This window comes from Bombus vancouverensis, chromosome 13, assembly GCF_051014615.1.
Source record: "Bombus vancouverensis nearcticus chromosome 13, iyBomVanc1_principal, whole genome shotgun sequence".
Taxonomy (NCBI): Eukaryota; Metazoa; Arthropoda; class Insecta; order Hymenoptera; family Apidae; genus Bombus; species Bombus vancouverensis.
In genome coordinates this window covers 9,711,189-9,726,790 of record NC_134923.1, presented here as the reverse complement: position 1 = coordinate 9,726,790, position 15,602 = coordinate 9,711,189, and the positions used below count along the sequence as shown (strand labels likewise).

The 15,602-nt window shown below is 41.6% G+C and overlaps 1 long non-coding RNA gene across 1 annotated transcript in view; it reads left to right on the top strand.

Moving 5' to 3' along the window:
- LOC143303530 (uncharacterized) overlaps positions 1–15,602 on the top strand; it is a 159,419-nt gene that overhangs the window by 1,428 nt on the left and 142,389 nt on the right. The window contains exon 3 of the long non-coding RNA XR_013059922.1: positions 1,024–1,227. This is a non-coding gene — a long non-coding RNA (uncharacterized LOC143303530). The remainder of the gene's footprint in view (positions 1–1,023; positions 1,228–15,602) is intronic.

The following is a 15,602-nucleotide window of genomic DNA, read 5'->3' as shown; positions in this document are numbered from 1 at the left end:
AGGCCGTAGTTTATTGTCTGATACATCTGCGGGCCACCGCTGGACGCGTGTAATAAAACGAGCACGACCGCGCGCGCGTTTGCCTTATCTCGAAGGCTGGCCGGATCGAATGTGTGACAGACTGCCGACAATATTGCGCATTCCTGGCCGTCTATGAATTCGCCTAGGAGTCTCCTCACCCTCGAACTGTACGAGCCAAGCCTCGTCTATTTGTCAGGGAACGTCTGTTGAGGGTGACGGTCTCGATCTTCCATCGTTTATCGCGGCCGTGACGAATTTGTGCGTCGTTATTTGCTTGGTTTTATTATCTATGCCCGGTGGCCTGATGCCTTTCAGTGTCACGCCCTTGTGGTTATTGGCGCCGGGCTGGGACCGGCGTGATTAATTTTTTGACGTTTGGGGTTCGGAGTTATGCGTGAGATTTCGTGGATTTTGGAAATCGGAGATTGGTTTGGGGTGGTGATTGAGGTTTGTAGTAGGGTCAGAATGGTAGAAAATTCTTAGATCTGGTACCTAGAGATTTATGGTGTTCGGCATGGGGAATCGTTTTTAGCCTCGAATCGTTAAAGCGTGTTCTGTGTGTACGGTGAATTTTGCAAGATTGTTCAAAGTATTATTATATTATAGTCAATATTATTATAGAATATCCATTGTATTTTCTTTATAGAAATTTCTGTTACATGTTAGAAAAGAGGGAAAGTACTCCGTTCTATACCTGCTTTCCCATAACTTGATCAAGACTTTTCTTCAAGCCTCTATCTTGTTTGAATTCTTTATAACTTTTTAATTGTTAAAACCTTCTAAATTTCAACGAATACAGTCAATTATTACGTATATCGTACATTTGTCGAAAAGATGAAATTGAGGAAAAGTCATATTTGTGCAACGTGGCACCTGATGCAGCATCCTTATCTCGTCGATTACTGCAGATGCTCGCTTTCATCCTGAGGCCGTCGTAGTTTAAACTCGGGCTGATTTACTGTCCACCTTTACTCACCCACGTCGCGTCCGTTCTAATTGCAGGTCCGCGAGAGGAATATTTCCTGGTGCACACCCCTTGATCTTCCCACCTGCCATCGGCCCACGCGATGCTTCTGCGAGATACCGAGTTTACACGGGTGGCGGTCACCAGAACATTCGAATCAATGGGAAAGAAAAACTCTGAAGAGCCATCGTTAACGTTCGATGTCTCATGATGAATCGTTGGATGATACCATTGCGGTATACGTGAGTAGAATATATTTTGTATTTCGTTTCTTACAAATACATATATGTATGCGTTTCATTGCTTCGAGTTCTTATGGGAGATCCATTTTGGATGGATTCGCAAGGAAAAATTCTCTACTTTATCTTAGAAACTTTTGTTCTTTATATTAATTTTAGAAACTACTACCAAAGGAAATTACGTTAGTTCTTTTCATGTTATTTTTATGTTCCTTATATTGTCAGTAACTATAACCAAGGAAATTAGTTAACTCTAATAAGACACTTGGATTTTTTTATATTCATTATAACACTAGAAAAGTATAATACAACTGCGCACAAATGACCGAAAAAATGTGACAGGATTAATTCTTAAATCCCTTGTCGGGCGTTCCAGATCATTTGAAACTGACCTTAATCGATCAAGGGCCAAGCGATAGTCTATCATAATTTCACGTTATACATATGAAGACCTAGAGTACTTTACATTTCTTATCGTTAGATTTTACATGTTACGTAAAAATCCTACGATTTCTGATGAATTTATAGAAAATACGAAGGTGCAAAATTGCACAGAATGCACGTGACATGAAAAGTATGTAAAATATTCAAAGTATAGTGCTTCTCAAAAATATGAATTTGCATAAAAACCTGCAGTCTGCTAATCACATTCATAAAACACTTTACAGAGGACAGTACTAAAATCCTTAATCTATCTTGCGTAATGTAAATTGAATGAAAAAAATTGCAAATGAGAAGATGCAACAACGTAACTGTTGGCCCTTGATGGATGAACAACCCTTAGACTTACTCCTACGCCGAAGCAGCGAATTGTTAGCCAGTCGCCCAATCGACATTCCGATTCCACCGTAATCCTCGAGGGAAACTTTTAACGCAGATTCGACGTTTCGATACCCGTTTGCTTCGTTCGTCGTTGGTTTCTTCGTAGCCGTCGTTTCCTCTCCTCGACAACCCCTAATTACGTAAAATAAAAACCGTCTGTTCGCTCGGTTCCGCGATCGGCATCGAGAACTTACCTTTTACGATTTCTGGGACGCGGACTCGCGTCGTTTTCGTTGTCATTCTACCAGTGGAATCCGCTTGTGAGCACGTCTGCGAGAGAGGATAGACGAGTAAGCGACGACGGACAGATGAATCGAGTAGAAGTCGCGCGGGAAGCCTCGGGGAAATGGCCGAAAGGACGGCCTAATGGACAGCGCCGCGGTCAATTAGCCATCTCGGCCGCATTCGTGGTTATTAATAGCGGATCGTGATCCGGCGAGATTGAGATCTCCGACGCGACGCGTCTTCGAGAAACGTTTCAGGCTTCTGGCCTCGCGAACAGGGAAGCGAGGAGTCGCCGTTATCCAGCGAATCGAAAGGCGAAGAAAGCGTTGCCTTGGGAACGTCTTCCTCGGGACGTCTCGGATGGCTCGAACTCTTCAACTTCCGGGACTCGGCGAAGCGAATTGTCATTGTCTTTTTCTTTAAACGATTGTAATATTATTCGTGGTTAACAATTTTCAACTTGCAATCGTAGAATGTTTGACATATGTTTCATAATTTCGTCTTGAGTTTTCAACGTTCGAACTTCCGCTGAAGTGAGTGTTTATCGGTTGCAGATGGCACGCGACGTAAGTTTGATCGTTTACGCAAGTTTAGGGATACTTATCTCTTTCGAAGATTCATAGTACTTATCGTTGAGTCAGAAACGTTGAACTTTGAATCGTAAAATGTTTAATATACCTTAGGGTTATCGTTAAGTGTGCCGTCGATTTACTCGTGTACGGGGTTCTAGAGACTATCTATATTTCAAAGATCGTATCAAAGATGTTATTCTAAGATTTCAACAAACCTGAAACCTCCCCAAAACGTCGACGAAACCAACCCTGTTTACATGAACTCTGATATCGAAATATACTGAAAGTATTGTGTAAGACGCGTTCCCTGGGGGTTTCCTCGTTGCCCACGCAAAGGAACCGGAGGCCAGGCCAGTGATGGACCACCAGGGAGCCGCCACGCCCCCGGCGGGCCTCGTTTTACCCACGCGATCTTTGGTGGAGCGCGCGCGTACGCTTCTGCCCGCTTGAACGACTTTAACGCAGAGAGAGGAAAAAGGTGGTGTGGTCGGCGGCACGGCTTAACTAGCGCGCGGAATCGCGCGAACCAGCCCCGGGGGTTGGGAGAACGAGAACAAAAAAGCCTTGGAAATCAAAGGAACAGAGGGAACGGAGGGATGGTTAAGGGGTGAAACAGCGAGAGCGGCAATGGCGGATGACGACGGTGACTCGTGGCTTGGTCCAAGGATCAAGAGGCGTGTCACCCCCGGGGCGAAGAAGCGGTGTCGACGGGAGGATAATCGTCGGGTCATCGCGAAAAACGCAGGTGAATCTTCTAATTGTCCTCCAAGCTTCCGGTGAGAGTTCCCTTTTGGGGTGATAATCTGAGAGAATTCTATCTTTTACTCTGCTTCTTTTTTGTTTTTTTGAGGTTGCGTATCAGTGTCACGTTCTAGATAATTTATTAATATCGTATATTAGTGAAATGTTATTATTTTATATGTGTAACAATATAATGTGATCTTTCTTTTTATTTAGTACATTATATACAATTTTCTTTTTTGGGATCGATGAGTTTGGGATGTTTGTTACCAAACATAATTTCACGCTATCATAGTGTAGAGAGAGTTTAGAGAAAATCGTGGATCACGGTATTATAAAATTTATATCTTAGGTCATCACGCAGAACGCAATTATTATTTCCTTGGAAGCTTGACGATGAAAAAATAGGCAATTATTTTCTAAATTCTCCATTCTGAATTTCTTATCATTTTGTTACTGCTTTCGATATGATATCTTTTTATGAAGTATAAGAATATTGTATCACAATATACATGTATCATATAAACATATTATACATAGTACAATATATTCTGTGCTTAAACTTCTGCTTCCTTACATTGAACTATATTTAATATTCTATTTCGTTTAGCTCTCCTTATTTTTAATTTATAAGACACATTCTTATAAATGAAATTTATAAAATAAATTAAATTCTTATAAATTATCTTTGCCATATAATTTAGCAAACATAATTCATTATGTTAAAATACTCATATTTCTTCTTAAAAGATAATAGACAATATTCTCTGAAGTAAACAATGTTCTTCAGGTTCGGGTATCTTAGGGGTGGTTTTTCAAAGGGTTTCATAGATATCGGTTTTCGATTGCTTCAGCAGGTGTTATAACTTGAATAGTATAATTGAATAGCTTTAGTAGAATAAGAAGTTTGACGGCTCGTTTTTTGGCTAATTAATTCGCAACGAACTTGCTCTCCTTTAGTACCCTGAATGATGGCCAAACTTACCCTTCTTAGTGGCCAAGTTTCCCCTCTTTCTCAATACGTTTCGAAGATTACGCGCACTCGAAAGGAACCGCGATTTTCGCTAATTACCGCGGCTAATTGTACGACTGTGGCTTTTTCCATCAGCCTCTTGAAACTTTTACTATTTCGAGGAGATGCTTCTTATTTCTACGAAGTGTAATATGGTCTAAATCTTGGCTCGGTCATTTCCAAAGGTAAATGGAAATATTTTCGGTCAAAATGTGGCCGAATCCTTCTTCAAAGATTTTACAAAATATTTTCTACGTTGAACGTCTTAAATTAAATTGCGTAATGTAACGATGTTGATATAACAATATAAAATACATAACATGTAACGATATGAAAGTATTAATTGCGGTATGATATTGTACTTTAGAATGATGAATTTTTTGGAGAGTTAAAATAATTAATCGTGGTAAGGTGTTGAACTTCAGAATGACGAATTGTCCAAAAAAAATATTCTTCGTTGCCGATTTTCTAAAGGCCATAGAAACAAACGTTGAACCTCGAAATACTTCAAAAACGCAATATTCGATAAATTACAGATCTGAAAGAAATAAAAGAAATAAAATGAAATAAAAGTGTCTTTTAGCAAACATAAAGTTCGATTATATGCAACTGGAATAAAATTAGAAATAATTCCAGAAATAATTTTATTAACAAGATGTGGCAGTTTAGTTTACCTCCCTCTTGCAATTACAAACAGTCATTAGTATATTTTCTCGGATTTTCTCGAATGACGAATAGTATAACAAAGAAACAATTTTAATATTTTAGACGTGAATATAAAGATTTGTATTCAAGATTCATCAAGTCTGGAGGGAAAATTCACAGATACGAGCGTAAAAAGGACACCGATAGTTCCATCGTATGAAGCGTGGAAGAAGTGGGTCACGGTTGGTCAGTGTGAAAAAAATGAACGAGAAATCGAGGCACCACGAGCGACGAATTCGTGGCTGAGAGGACCAGGCTGCAACCGGTAATTGCGCGCGATTTTTATGCGGCTTCGCTCGAGTCCAGGTCCACCTCCTCGTTTTCTAAGGTAGCATTTCTCGGCTATTCCGTGGAAACGAGATAATCGTAGTGCCATGCTGCCACGACCGAACGGTGACCGATCCTCGTAAAACTGCTTCCTGAGCCGTTCGCGGAACAGCCATCCAACAGCCTGCTACCATTTTATTTCTTCGTCCTCTTTTCTACTTTGACAAATTCGCGACATTTAAACGTCTGTTAAACGTGGTTCCTAACAAGTTTACACGACGATGTTAATCGTTGTTTAGCTGTTATATAAAAAGTAATTAATTTTGTTCCGTAGATATCTCAGATTGTGTACAAAGTGTTTTAAGATATCTGTAAAATACCAAATGTCGTGTTTCTCAGTTTGGGTAGAGTCACATTTCTAGAGCGTGTAATTTATGCTTAGAAATGGTGCGGTAATGATTAATTAAAATGTTAAGAGTCGCCTTAGGTGAGAGGTAAAATCGGACAATTTTTGAGTTACATCTATGATCAGTTACATCATTTCGCATCTAGCTTTTGGAACGATATTATAAAATCTTCTATAGATTCTTGTTTTGTGAGATAATCGGTAGTGAATTATCATTTGATAAAAGAACTTCGGAAGAAGATGTAGCTTAATTCGTCGATTAAATTTCATAGACACAAGCGACTATAATTATTAAATCTATTAGCAGCGATAAATTTATGACTCATGAATTGTAACATTTCGTTAATAATGTTAGTTCAATTGTGCAAGAACCCTGAGGGTCTATTTCTCAATTATTCTAAATTTGTTGCACATATTTTCTTATTCTTCTTGAAAAATTCAATTGATTTTTCTTGGAATTTTCTTTCCTTCCTATGAGTCACTAGAATGTTTCAAAGGCTATTGTAATGTTCGTTTCTCATGAATATTCCGGGCTTGGTGGTGTATTATGGTTAGGAGGCACGATCGCACGTTCGAGAATGTAGATTTTGATTTAATGGCGGACCCAACCGCGCGTTCTGAACCGATGATGTAATTCTACCAGCTCCAACAGAACGTTGTCCGTAAAAAAAAAAAAAAAAAGAAAAGAAAAGGAAAAAGAGAACGAAAAGGACAGGAAGGAAGAAAAAGAAACGTTCCTCTGGAGTGACTGATTCTGTCTCATTCCCACAGTTTCTCGTGCTCCATAAAATCGAACAGATACTTTTAAAAACTGACCAAATTCTTGGAGTTCTCTGTATTTGTACATATTCGTATCGAACACGTTGAAGATTCTCTTTTCCAATATGTTAGACCACCCAACAGGATGTTTCACGTTATACGTATAGTTTATTATTGCAGAAATGTCTAGTCATCAGATTACACGTAACGAGCAAGCAAATCTCTTGGTAATTAATAATGGATTATTTGTTTGTTGCTTACACGAGGACCACAGGCGAAGGACGTGATAATTCCATTCATGGCTGGTTTTCCCAGTAAAATCTCATCGAGTAGCTATAAGGATGTAGATATCTTAAAATTAGAATTATTAGAGTAAAGCTATTTAGTTTATTCTAAATCTAATTTAGTTTAGAATTTAAGAGAGTAATGAGGACACGAATTAAACAATCTATTTCCAAATATAGTTCCCAGAAAAAGGTGATTTATAACTAAATTTAGCAAACCACAAAGAAAATTTACCATGTAATATGACCCAAATATCTCACTGTCTCAAGAATCCCTTACTCTGTTCTTAATTTCAAAAGTGATTTTAAGCAATGCAAGAATTTTGATAATATCCATAGGGTTGATCGACGATAATTTGGGTTTTTCAATTATTCAATTGGGTTTTTCAATATATAATTTAAAACAAATTCCTCTATGTCACTGGATATTCTTTCACGCGTTCTTAGACTTTTCTCGAAACGACTGAACTTCCACGGTGGACAAAAGATTTAATTTTCTGGACCGTGCTGGGTCGGGTGTCACGATACACAGCAGAAAGAGAAAGGCTCGCGAGGAGCGGAAGGCGCCGCGTTAATTGCACTTCGAAAAATCGTAAAATGCAAATGAACGATCTCCTCGTGGATCCGCGAGGCCTTCCATTGGCAAATTGCGAGAGAAGGCAGCGCGCGCGCGCGACGTGGCGCCCAAGGTGGTCGAGTAATTTTGCTTTCTTCTATCTCTTTTACTCTTCTTCTTCCTTTTCATCCACGTGAACCAGAACCAGAGGAGGAGAAAAAAAAGAAAGCAAACGAAAGAGACAGAGAGAGAGAGAGAGAAAGAGAGAGAGAGAGAGAGAGAGAGAGGGAGAGCGTGCGCTTCGCCATTCAGAAGAGTGGAGTTTGGCTGCGGGACATAAAAATGTGTTGATTATATGTTGCCGCGGTTCCTCGAGCCCGTGGTGTCGTTAAGAAAACACACGACCTGCTGATCCGGCGAGTCGTTAAACGGTGAGATGTTCGAGGCTCTGCCATTAGCCGGATGACGCCGGTCACCGGCCACCATGACGATTATGGCCACGATAACGACGCCGGCGATGACGTTTGCCCCTCTTCGCGCTGGGATCCCGGCTTTTCGACTCGGCCCCATAGGTGGCGAACGGGCCACGAACTTTTCCGTACTTTTGTGGATCTCGAGGAATTCGGATAACATAGTTCTCTTGGAGGAAAATTTGTATAGTTGATAACGATCTTCTTTTACATTTTTAAAAACATTCACACATTAGATACATTAGAAGATACTGTCCTGTTGGTGGACTTGGGCGACTCTGGAAAGACAGTTCTTTTGAAGGAAAATTATTACAGTCGGTAGAGTCTGATTTCCCTTCATATTTTTGACTACATACATTTGACATACCATTAACAGATTTGAAGAATCGTGAGAAGAGAGTTCCTTTGGAGGAAATTTTTCTGCAGCCGACAATAATTTTCTTTCATATTTGATCACGTTGCGATAACGCCATGTTCTCCAAAATCTCTACCAGGCCCCGTGTCTCGCCAAGTATAATCCGAATGAACGCGCGACCTTGCTCAATTAACCCGAACCACGTCATCTGTCCGTTAGAATTATGAGCGTCGCGAAGATCTCGAATCTGACGACTCATAAATCGTGCGCAGTCTCTCGGTATTGGCCGTTAATCCTAGTGTAGCTAATGAATCGCGAGAGGTACGGGTCCATGCCAGCCCCTGGGGCCCGGATGTGGGCCTTTCGACCGTGCCACGTCCGTCCTGGGTCCGTCTGTGTGGCTCTGGACGATTCCAAATAAATAAAAGGCAATAAGTGCGGGGCCCCGCGCGCGCGAAACCCGTCATTACGCGAGGCGGGCCCGGCTTGTTAGCCCTCTGGGGCCCCGCTGACCATGTTGAGCCGCTCATTCAGCGCCCCTTCTCGTAGGAGAGCTGGCGCCTGCGCCGTTAAAATTGCCCGAATTTCGGGGAATCCTCGCTGTATGCGCGAGGATCGTCCCTCGTTTTCGACTTTCGTTCATCCCTCGCGCAACGCACGCCTCTCCGCGCGTCCATTTTTCTCTAGTTTTAGAGTCGCGCAGCTTGTTGTTTTAACGGAGTTCAGGGATCCGAGTGATGTTCATTGATAATTTGCCGCGCTAACCTGGCACCGGTTCTGCCTGCCTCCCTTTATTTTTTTTCTTTCTTTCTCGCTGTATGTTGTTGTTCTTCTTCCTCTTCGTCTTTTCGTTGGTTTTATTTCGGGTGCTTTTTGGGGCTCCTTTTGGATGGCTCTGGTTGTAGTTCGTTGAGAAGAGGTTTGTGAATGGAAAGATTACGGTATCCTCGGAGCAGGAATTTATTAGGGTCTCGCCATTTCGAGCTTGTGATTGGTTATGACGTAGAGGGTGGTTTTATTGGACGTTTGGACACTGGCACGTTTCTCTATCCTGTTTATGTATTTGTTTCATTATAGCGTTAGATACGCGATATTCTTCTCGAGCTACCTTAAAGTTGCACTTGTCTAATGAAATCTATGGCATGGAAATGAGCTTCTTATGGTGTCGCGTGACCCTTGAGATGTCCAGGTGACTGGTGTCAGGATAATACGCACCCTTAAACAGAGGGTTGAGAATCATAGTACGTCATGAATCGTGACATAAATCAATTCGTTGCTATTTTTGAAAAAGCAATCGTATTTTTTTCAATCACGATTTAGCATTTAGCATTACATATTTAGTGTTTCATTTTTATCTTTATTTGATATCGGAGTATAAAATCTAAAATTAAATAATTTGTCTAATCTAAAGTCTCGTGTTTCATCCATAATATGGCGATTATTAGTTAAATAGATCACAGAGTATTCCTAAAATTTGCGATTGTGTCTGATCGTGAGATCTCGAAGAGACTGTCAGGGTCAAAATTTATTAGAAGTGGCTATTTTATTCTTTGTAATGAGAGTTAAAACACGTATTCGACCCGATTAGCTGGTTTATCCAATTTACGACGATCGAGCAGCGTCTCACGCATGTAAATCGCTCCAGCTATCGTGCCAACTCGCGCTCCCTACCATCGCCGATTTGGAAGCTGCCGTAAGAATGGCCGCGACAAATCGACCGTTTGCCTCTTGCTTGCTCGAGTTCCTACGGTTCACGAGACAATGCCAAAATTTGTGTTTCTAAACTATCGTGTTATATTCCGAACTAAAAAATTTCCGAAGAAGTTCATTCTACTTGATTTTTAAGTTTATAACGTGTAACAAATTTTTAGTATTTGTTAAATCTTCGCAGACTTTGTCCACGTAAGCGCAAACCCGTGGATTATATCGTCTGATGATCCAGGATTCATATATCGAGAGTACTAAAAGTCTTAATATCTTCTCGTAAAGAGTTAAGAAACACAATGAATATTTGATTTATTTTTAATTAATTTTGAAAAGTGGCATAAAATGGTACAACTCTCTTTAGGAGAAGTTTCTTGGAGCTTAACGCGTTGACTGACACGCGAATTTTGCCCACGACGTCGCGATAGATCGAAATATGCTGCGCTACGACGTATAATTTTTGCAAAATATTACATTTTCAACGTATCGTCGAAGATTGTTTAGTCCATGAAACATATCTTATGGTACTTGAATCGTCCTAAAGAACGTAGTAACGTAAGTCACCGATGACCATCGCGATGATCAGCGTATCGATAAATATCCCATATCTACGTACGTCAAACAATCCGAGCTAAGATCTGGTTGGAAGCGATCGAGACGGTTCCTGGCCGGGCCTGGAGGAAGCTAAACGCGCGGCGTAGGAGTCGTTGCGGCAGCCGATGGTAATGGCTAATGACTGGTAATTGGACAAAGCAGCCGCAAATTGGACCACCGGCCAAGAGGTCGTCAGGTCGCCGGACGCTAATCGTCATCCTTGTTATTTGCATCTGCCGATACTCGCGTTTGGTCCACGTACGTAATACGTGTACTGCCTCTGTGCACGTTACGCAACCTCGCCGATGACAGAAATAGAGATGACCGGACGGCGTCTATTCGAGGAGTCGACGGCTGTCGCCTCCTCGCGTCACAGATCATCTTGTAGATCCTTTGAGATCCGCTTCTTCTTGCCTGGCTGTAAGACTCGCGATCTTGCGAGGCAATCGACTGAGAATTTCCTCTGTGTTTGGTTTTGCACGCTGAGACGAGGTTCGTTCGGAGCCATTTAGACTGTGTTGCTTCTTTCGGAACGCAAAAGTTGGACAAGAAGCTTCTTGACATCTGCGTTACACGCCTCCTGTGCCGTCTAGTACAACGAGGAACTCTGTTTGACGGTGTTTAAAGATTAATCTACGAAATGAAGGCTTGAGGAAATGCTTGACTGTTTGGTCAAATGGTAACTGTTTGATGTTTGTTGATGTTTTAAACGGGTCGATGATGCTTTAGAGCACGGCGATGGTGGGATGATTCTGATTTGGCTGAAAAGTCGAAGGGAAATAGATGGTTGCGATCTATGATTGATTTTAACAGTTCAATTCACGATTGAGATTTTAGACGTTTTAGACTGGTTGCAGATGCCTTAAAATGTGAAGATAGTTGGTCCAATATGTTTGGAGAATCGAAAGGGAAAAGATGATTACAATCTGTGATCAAATTGAGGAGATCGATTCATGGTCGAGATCTTAGATGTTTTAGACTGGTCGCAGATGCTTTAATTTAGAATGCGAAGATGGTAACATTTTGGATTCTGATTTGGTTGAAAGGTAAAAGGTGGTTGTAATCTATGATTGAATCTAATGCTTCAATTTATGATTGAGATTTTAAATTGTTTAAACTGGCTGCAGATGCTTTAGAACGTGACGATGGTTAATCCAATATGTTTGAGAAATCGAAAGGGAAAAGATGATTGCAATCTATGATTGAATTTAATAATTGAATTCATGGTCGAGGATGCAGGTATCTTACACTGGTTGGAGATCTTTTCGAGTTTGATGGTGGTGGTACGATTCTGACTTGATTCAAAGGTTGCAAGGCAAACTCGACAGTGACCTGTGATTGAACTTAATAGTCGTATCGATGATCGAATTTTGGCGACGTCAAAATACAGTTAGAACTTTTCTTCAAACTTCTATATATAGTCGTAATCATGAGGATTATGTTGTCTATGATTTATATCTTCGACGCATTGATCGAGATAATGACGCACACGGTACGTCGATTAAATTATCGAAGTAATGCTTCGTGTTTCTGTTTCGCTATTCCCGTTTTCGTTTACCTACGAAGGCGAATAAAATAGCGAATAGCGCGTTAAAACAAATGTAATTGACAACTGGACGCGACGCGATCAAGATATTGGCGCATCTGGCCATCTCGATGCATCGCGAATCCAATTGATCGCCGGGCAATTGCGATGTTAGAATCGACGCGACATTTATTAATTACGAGCGGCGTTCTCGTTACGATGCACGATATTATCATGGATCGTGGTTCGACCAGTCATTTTCAACCGCGATCGATCGTAAGCCTCTGTGGAACACGATCGTTTAGCGTCGATCATACTTGGGACCAGCTTCTACATTCGACGATCATTGGATTTATAAAAACTTTCGATTGAAACAGGCACGGTTACTCTTCCTCTTTGGATGTTCGTAAGCTGCCATTGGTTCGTCCAAACGAGATGCTGCTTCGAGATCATCGTGCAGGTTCTAATTACGGTAATGAGGCAGCAGGGAATCACTAGCTCTTTCATTCTAGCGATAGCTTTGAGACCAGAGCAAAGTGTTTCGTAGAGATTGACCAGTGTTTGGTAGAGAAGAGTATAGCAATTTTTTGTCGCTTGTAGAAATACAGCGATACGTAGAGCGAGGATGTTCAAGGGGATTATAAGAAATTGAAGAAATTTAGAAGAAGTAGGAACTGACGAGAAATGTGAAGATTTCTATAAGAAATTTAGGATACTTATAAGAAACTTAATGAATTTATAAGAAACTTGGGGAATTTAAAAAATATCGAAGAAACTTATAAGAAATTTGAGAATGAGAAATATTAATTTTTATCAAATTTAAGGATAGAGATGTGCAGGAATATAAAGACTGCGCATAATGTAAAGAAATACATAAAATATTATAAAATTAATAACATTGACACAAACATGTGCAGTCTAGCGATATGTAACAAGCGAGTATAAGGCGTGCTGCTGTAATTTCTCTTGAATTTTACATGTAAAATGTCATAGGTAGAATTACATGAAAACGAAGTTGGAAACAGTAGCCATCGCTATCTTTAGAGGTTGGTAGTCGTGTCGGTCTGGCTTGGCCTAGCACTTTGAGCTCGCCACGGGAGCCGCTCTCGATCTGATAAGATAAAACCGCGTCACCCTTTCTCCATCCCCTTACTGGGACATTTTATCCTGGTCCATCGAGTCATCGAGTTACAAGCGCGTCACGGCGCAGCTTCTCTGCGTCGTCGACGACGCCGTCGTCTACCGATCGCTCTGAAAGATACGATGATCTACGTGGCGCAGCTTGCTCGACGGTTTTGCCAGCCATCCACTGACTCGCGATGCTTCTGGTTGCTCAGTTAGAACCTGAAAGGTTCGACTTTCATCGACTTCTTCGTTTCGCTAATTACGTTCAATGATATTGAAAACAGCTGCGTATCGTGCTATTTATTTCGCCAACTTTCTTTCCGAGATCGATGACGAGAATCGACGTTGACGAAAATTGTGAAAGAATTGGTAGAATTGTAAATAATTCAACGTTCACAGCGATTATTATAATACGTAACAATTATTCGAGAAAAGTTAGGAATTAGAATCGACGATGGATTAAGTCGTTTAAACGAAATAGTTTCAAGCTAATTTCACGAGTCCTTGAAAAATCTTCGAACAACCTAAAACCTCTCCGAAGAAATCAACTTACCTCGCGGACATCGCTAAACGAACTTTGGATCGACATTCAAAGTCTATCAGAATATGTAGCAACCCTGGCTGCTCTATACTATAACCAAGAGGGACTAGAACTCCCCCGATGGTGGAAACTGTCGAAGCGAATTTGTTCGTGGCACAAAAGGTCCCTGGCGTGGTGGAAGCCGGTGGACAACGAGGCACAAGCACGATTAGCGTTAATATCGAAAATGGGCCGTGGAACGAAGAACCGAGGGACGATCGAAGGGACGGAAACCAATCAGGATATATACATCCATCGTGGTGGCCAAGGGATTCACTGGCTGCCGTGACCGCTAAAAGATTACTTACTTGACCTAATACCTCTCCACCGGTTGCATCGCGAGACCCAAGCCGGTTACACAACCACACTAATCTATTCCGCCATCGATCCTCCGCTAAAAGACTCGTACAACACCTCTTCGAAGATGGAGCACGGAACAAGAAGACTTTTTTAATGGTAGAAGGTGTTTTCTCGAGAAGATACAAGATAGAACGTTTAAAGCGTAAGAAATCGATGATAAAAGACGGGTTTAAATTATATGTTGAAATTTCGTACACAGTGACAAAAGGAAATTTATCAACAATTATTACAGTTGGATTGTTAAACATGGACTCGTATATAACAAGAAGAATGAATCGACGCGTGTATTGTCTCGAACAGATATTCAGAAACGTAGGAAGATACGCAAGATAGTTGAAGAGTTATCAACGTTCGTACACGAATATCAGCTTTAAAGCCAAGCGTGTTCTGTCTTCAAAAACGTCACATATGAACCGCACACGGATCAAATTCTACTTGAAATAGTATCTCGTACAACATCGTCAATTTTCTTTTCTTTTTATTTCGCGAAGTCAACCGATTTGACAAAGAGGCTGATATACGAATAAGGCCATATAGTAACTCACAATTGCGAGCAATATAGAAGCATCGCTTTCCTTATCGCACGAATAATCCTTGCTCCGGTTGATACCCAAGAGGCACGAAGCAGAATCATTCTGCTCGGGAGTTGCACGATCTCTTCCACTTCCTCTCGGTTGTTCGTCCGAGGAAGCCGGTGTTCATAATGCAATCGGTGCGATGCCCATCACGAATCAGCGTGCCGCAGCCGGACGATGCGACGTGCGTAGGAGCGACGTGATCCTTTGATCCTTTGCCGGCGGGTAGGTACGTGCGTCCACGGCGCGCTATTAACCACGCTCGTTTTCTCCTTTACGCGGCGAAATTCGGTGAAAGGTCTCGCGTCTATCCGCCACGAGTCGCTGTAGGAATACCTGCCACGATCCTCTCTAACCGAACACGATCGACCACGAGGGCCCAGGTGACGAGAAACCAGCTCGATGCTAGATGTCGCGCGATCGTGACCGTCATCCAAACGCGACGATGACGAAACAGACACACTGTGTACTCGTGCGTCGTCCGCCCCTAATGCGATCGTTCGCGTCGATACCGATACCAAACGATACCAAACACGCTCGTAGAATACTAGAAGAAGCGGATACCAGAGGCAGTGAAACGCAGGGAAAAAGGGAGAGCTGATTTTAGGTTGTTAAGAGCCGTTTGGGACTCGTGTATAATTGTACGCCGGCTATAATCGATGAGTGATCGCTAGGACCGGGTGTCCATATCAAGTGGATGGACCTTTCAAGACGATGCTATTAGGATTCAGGGACTATTGT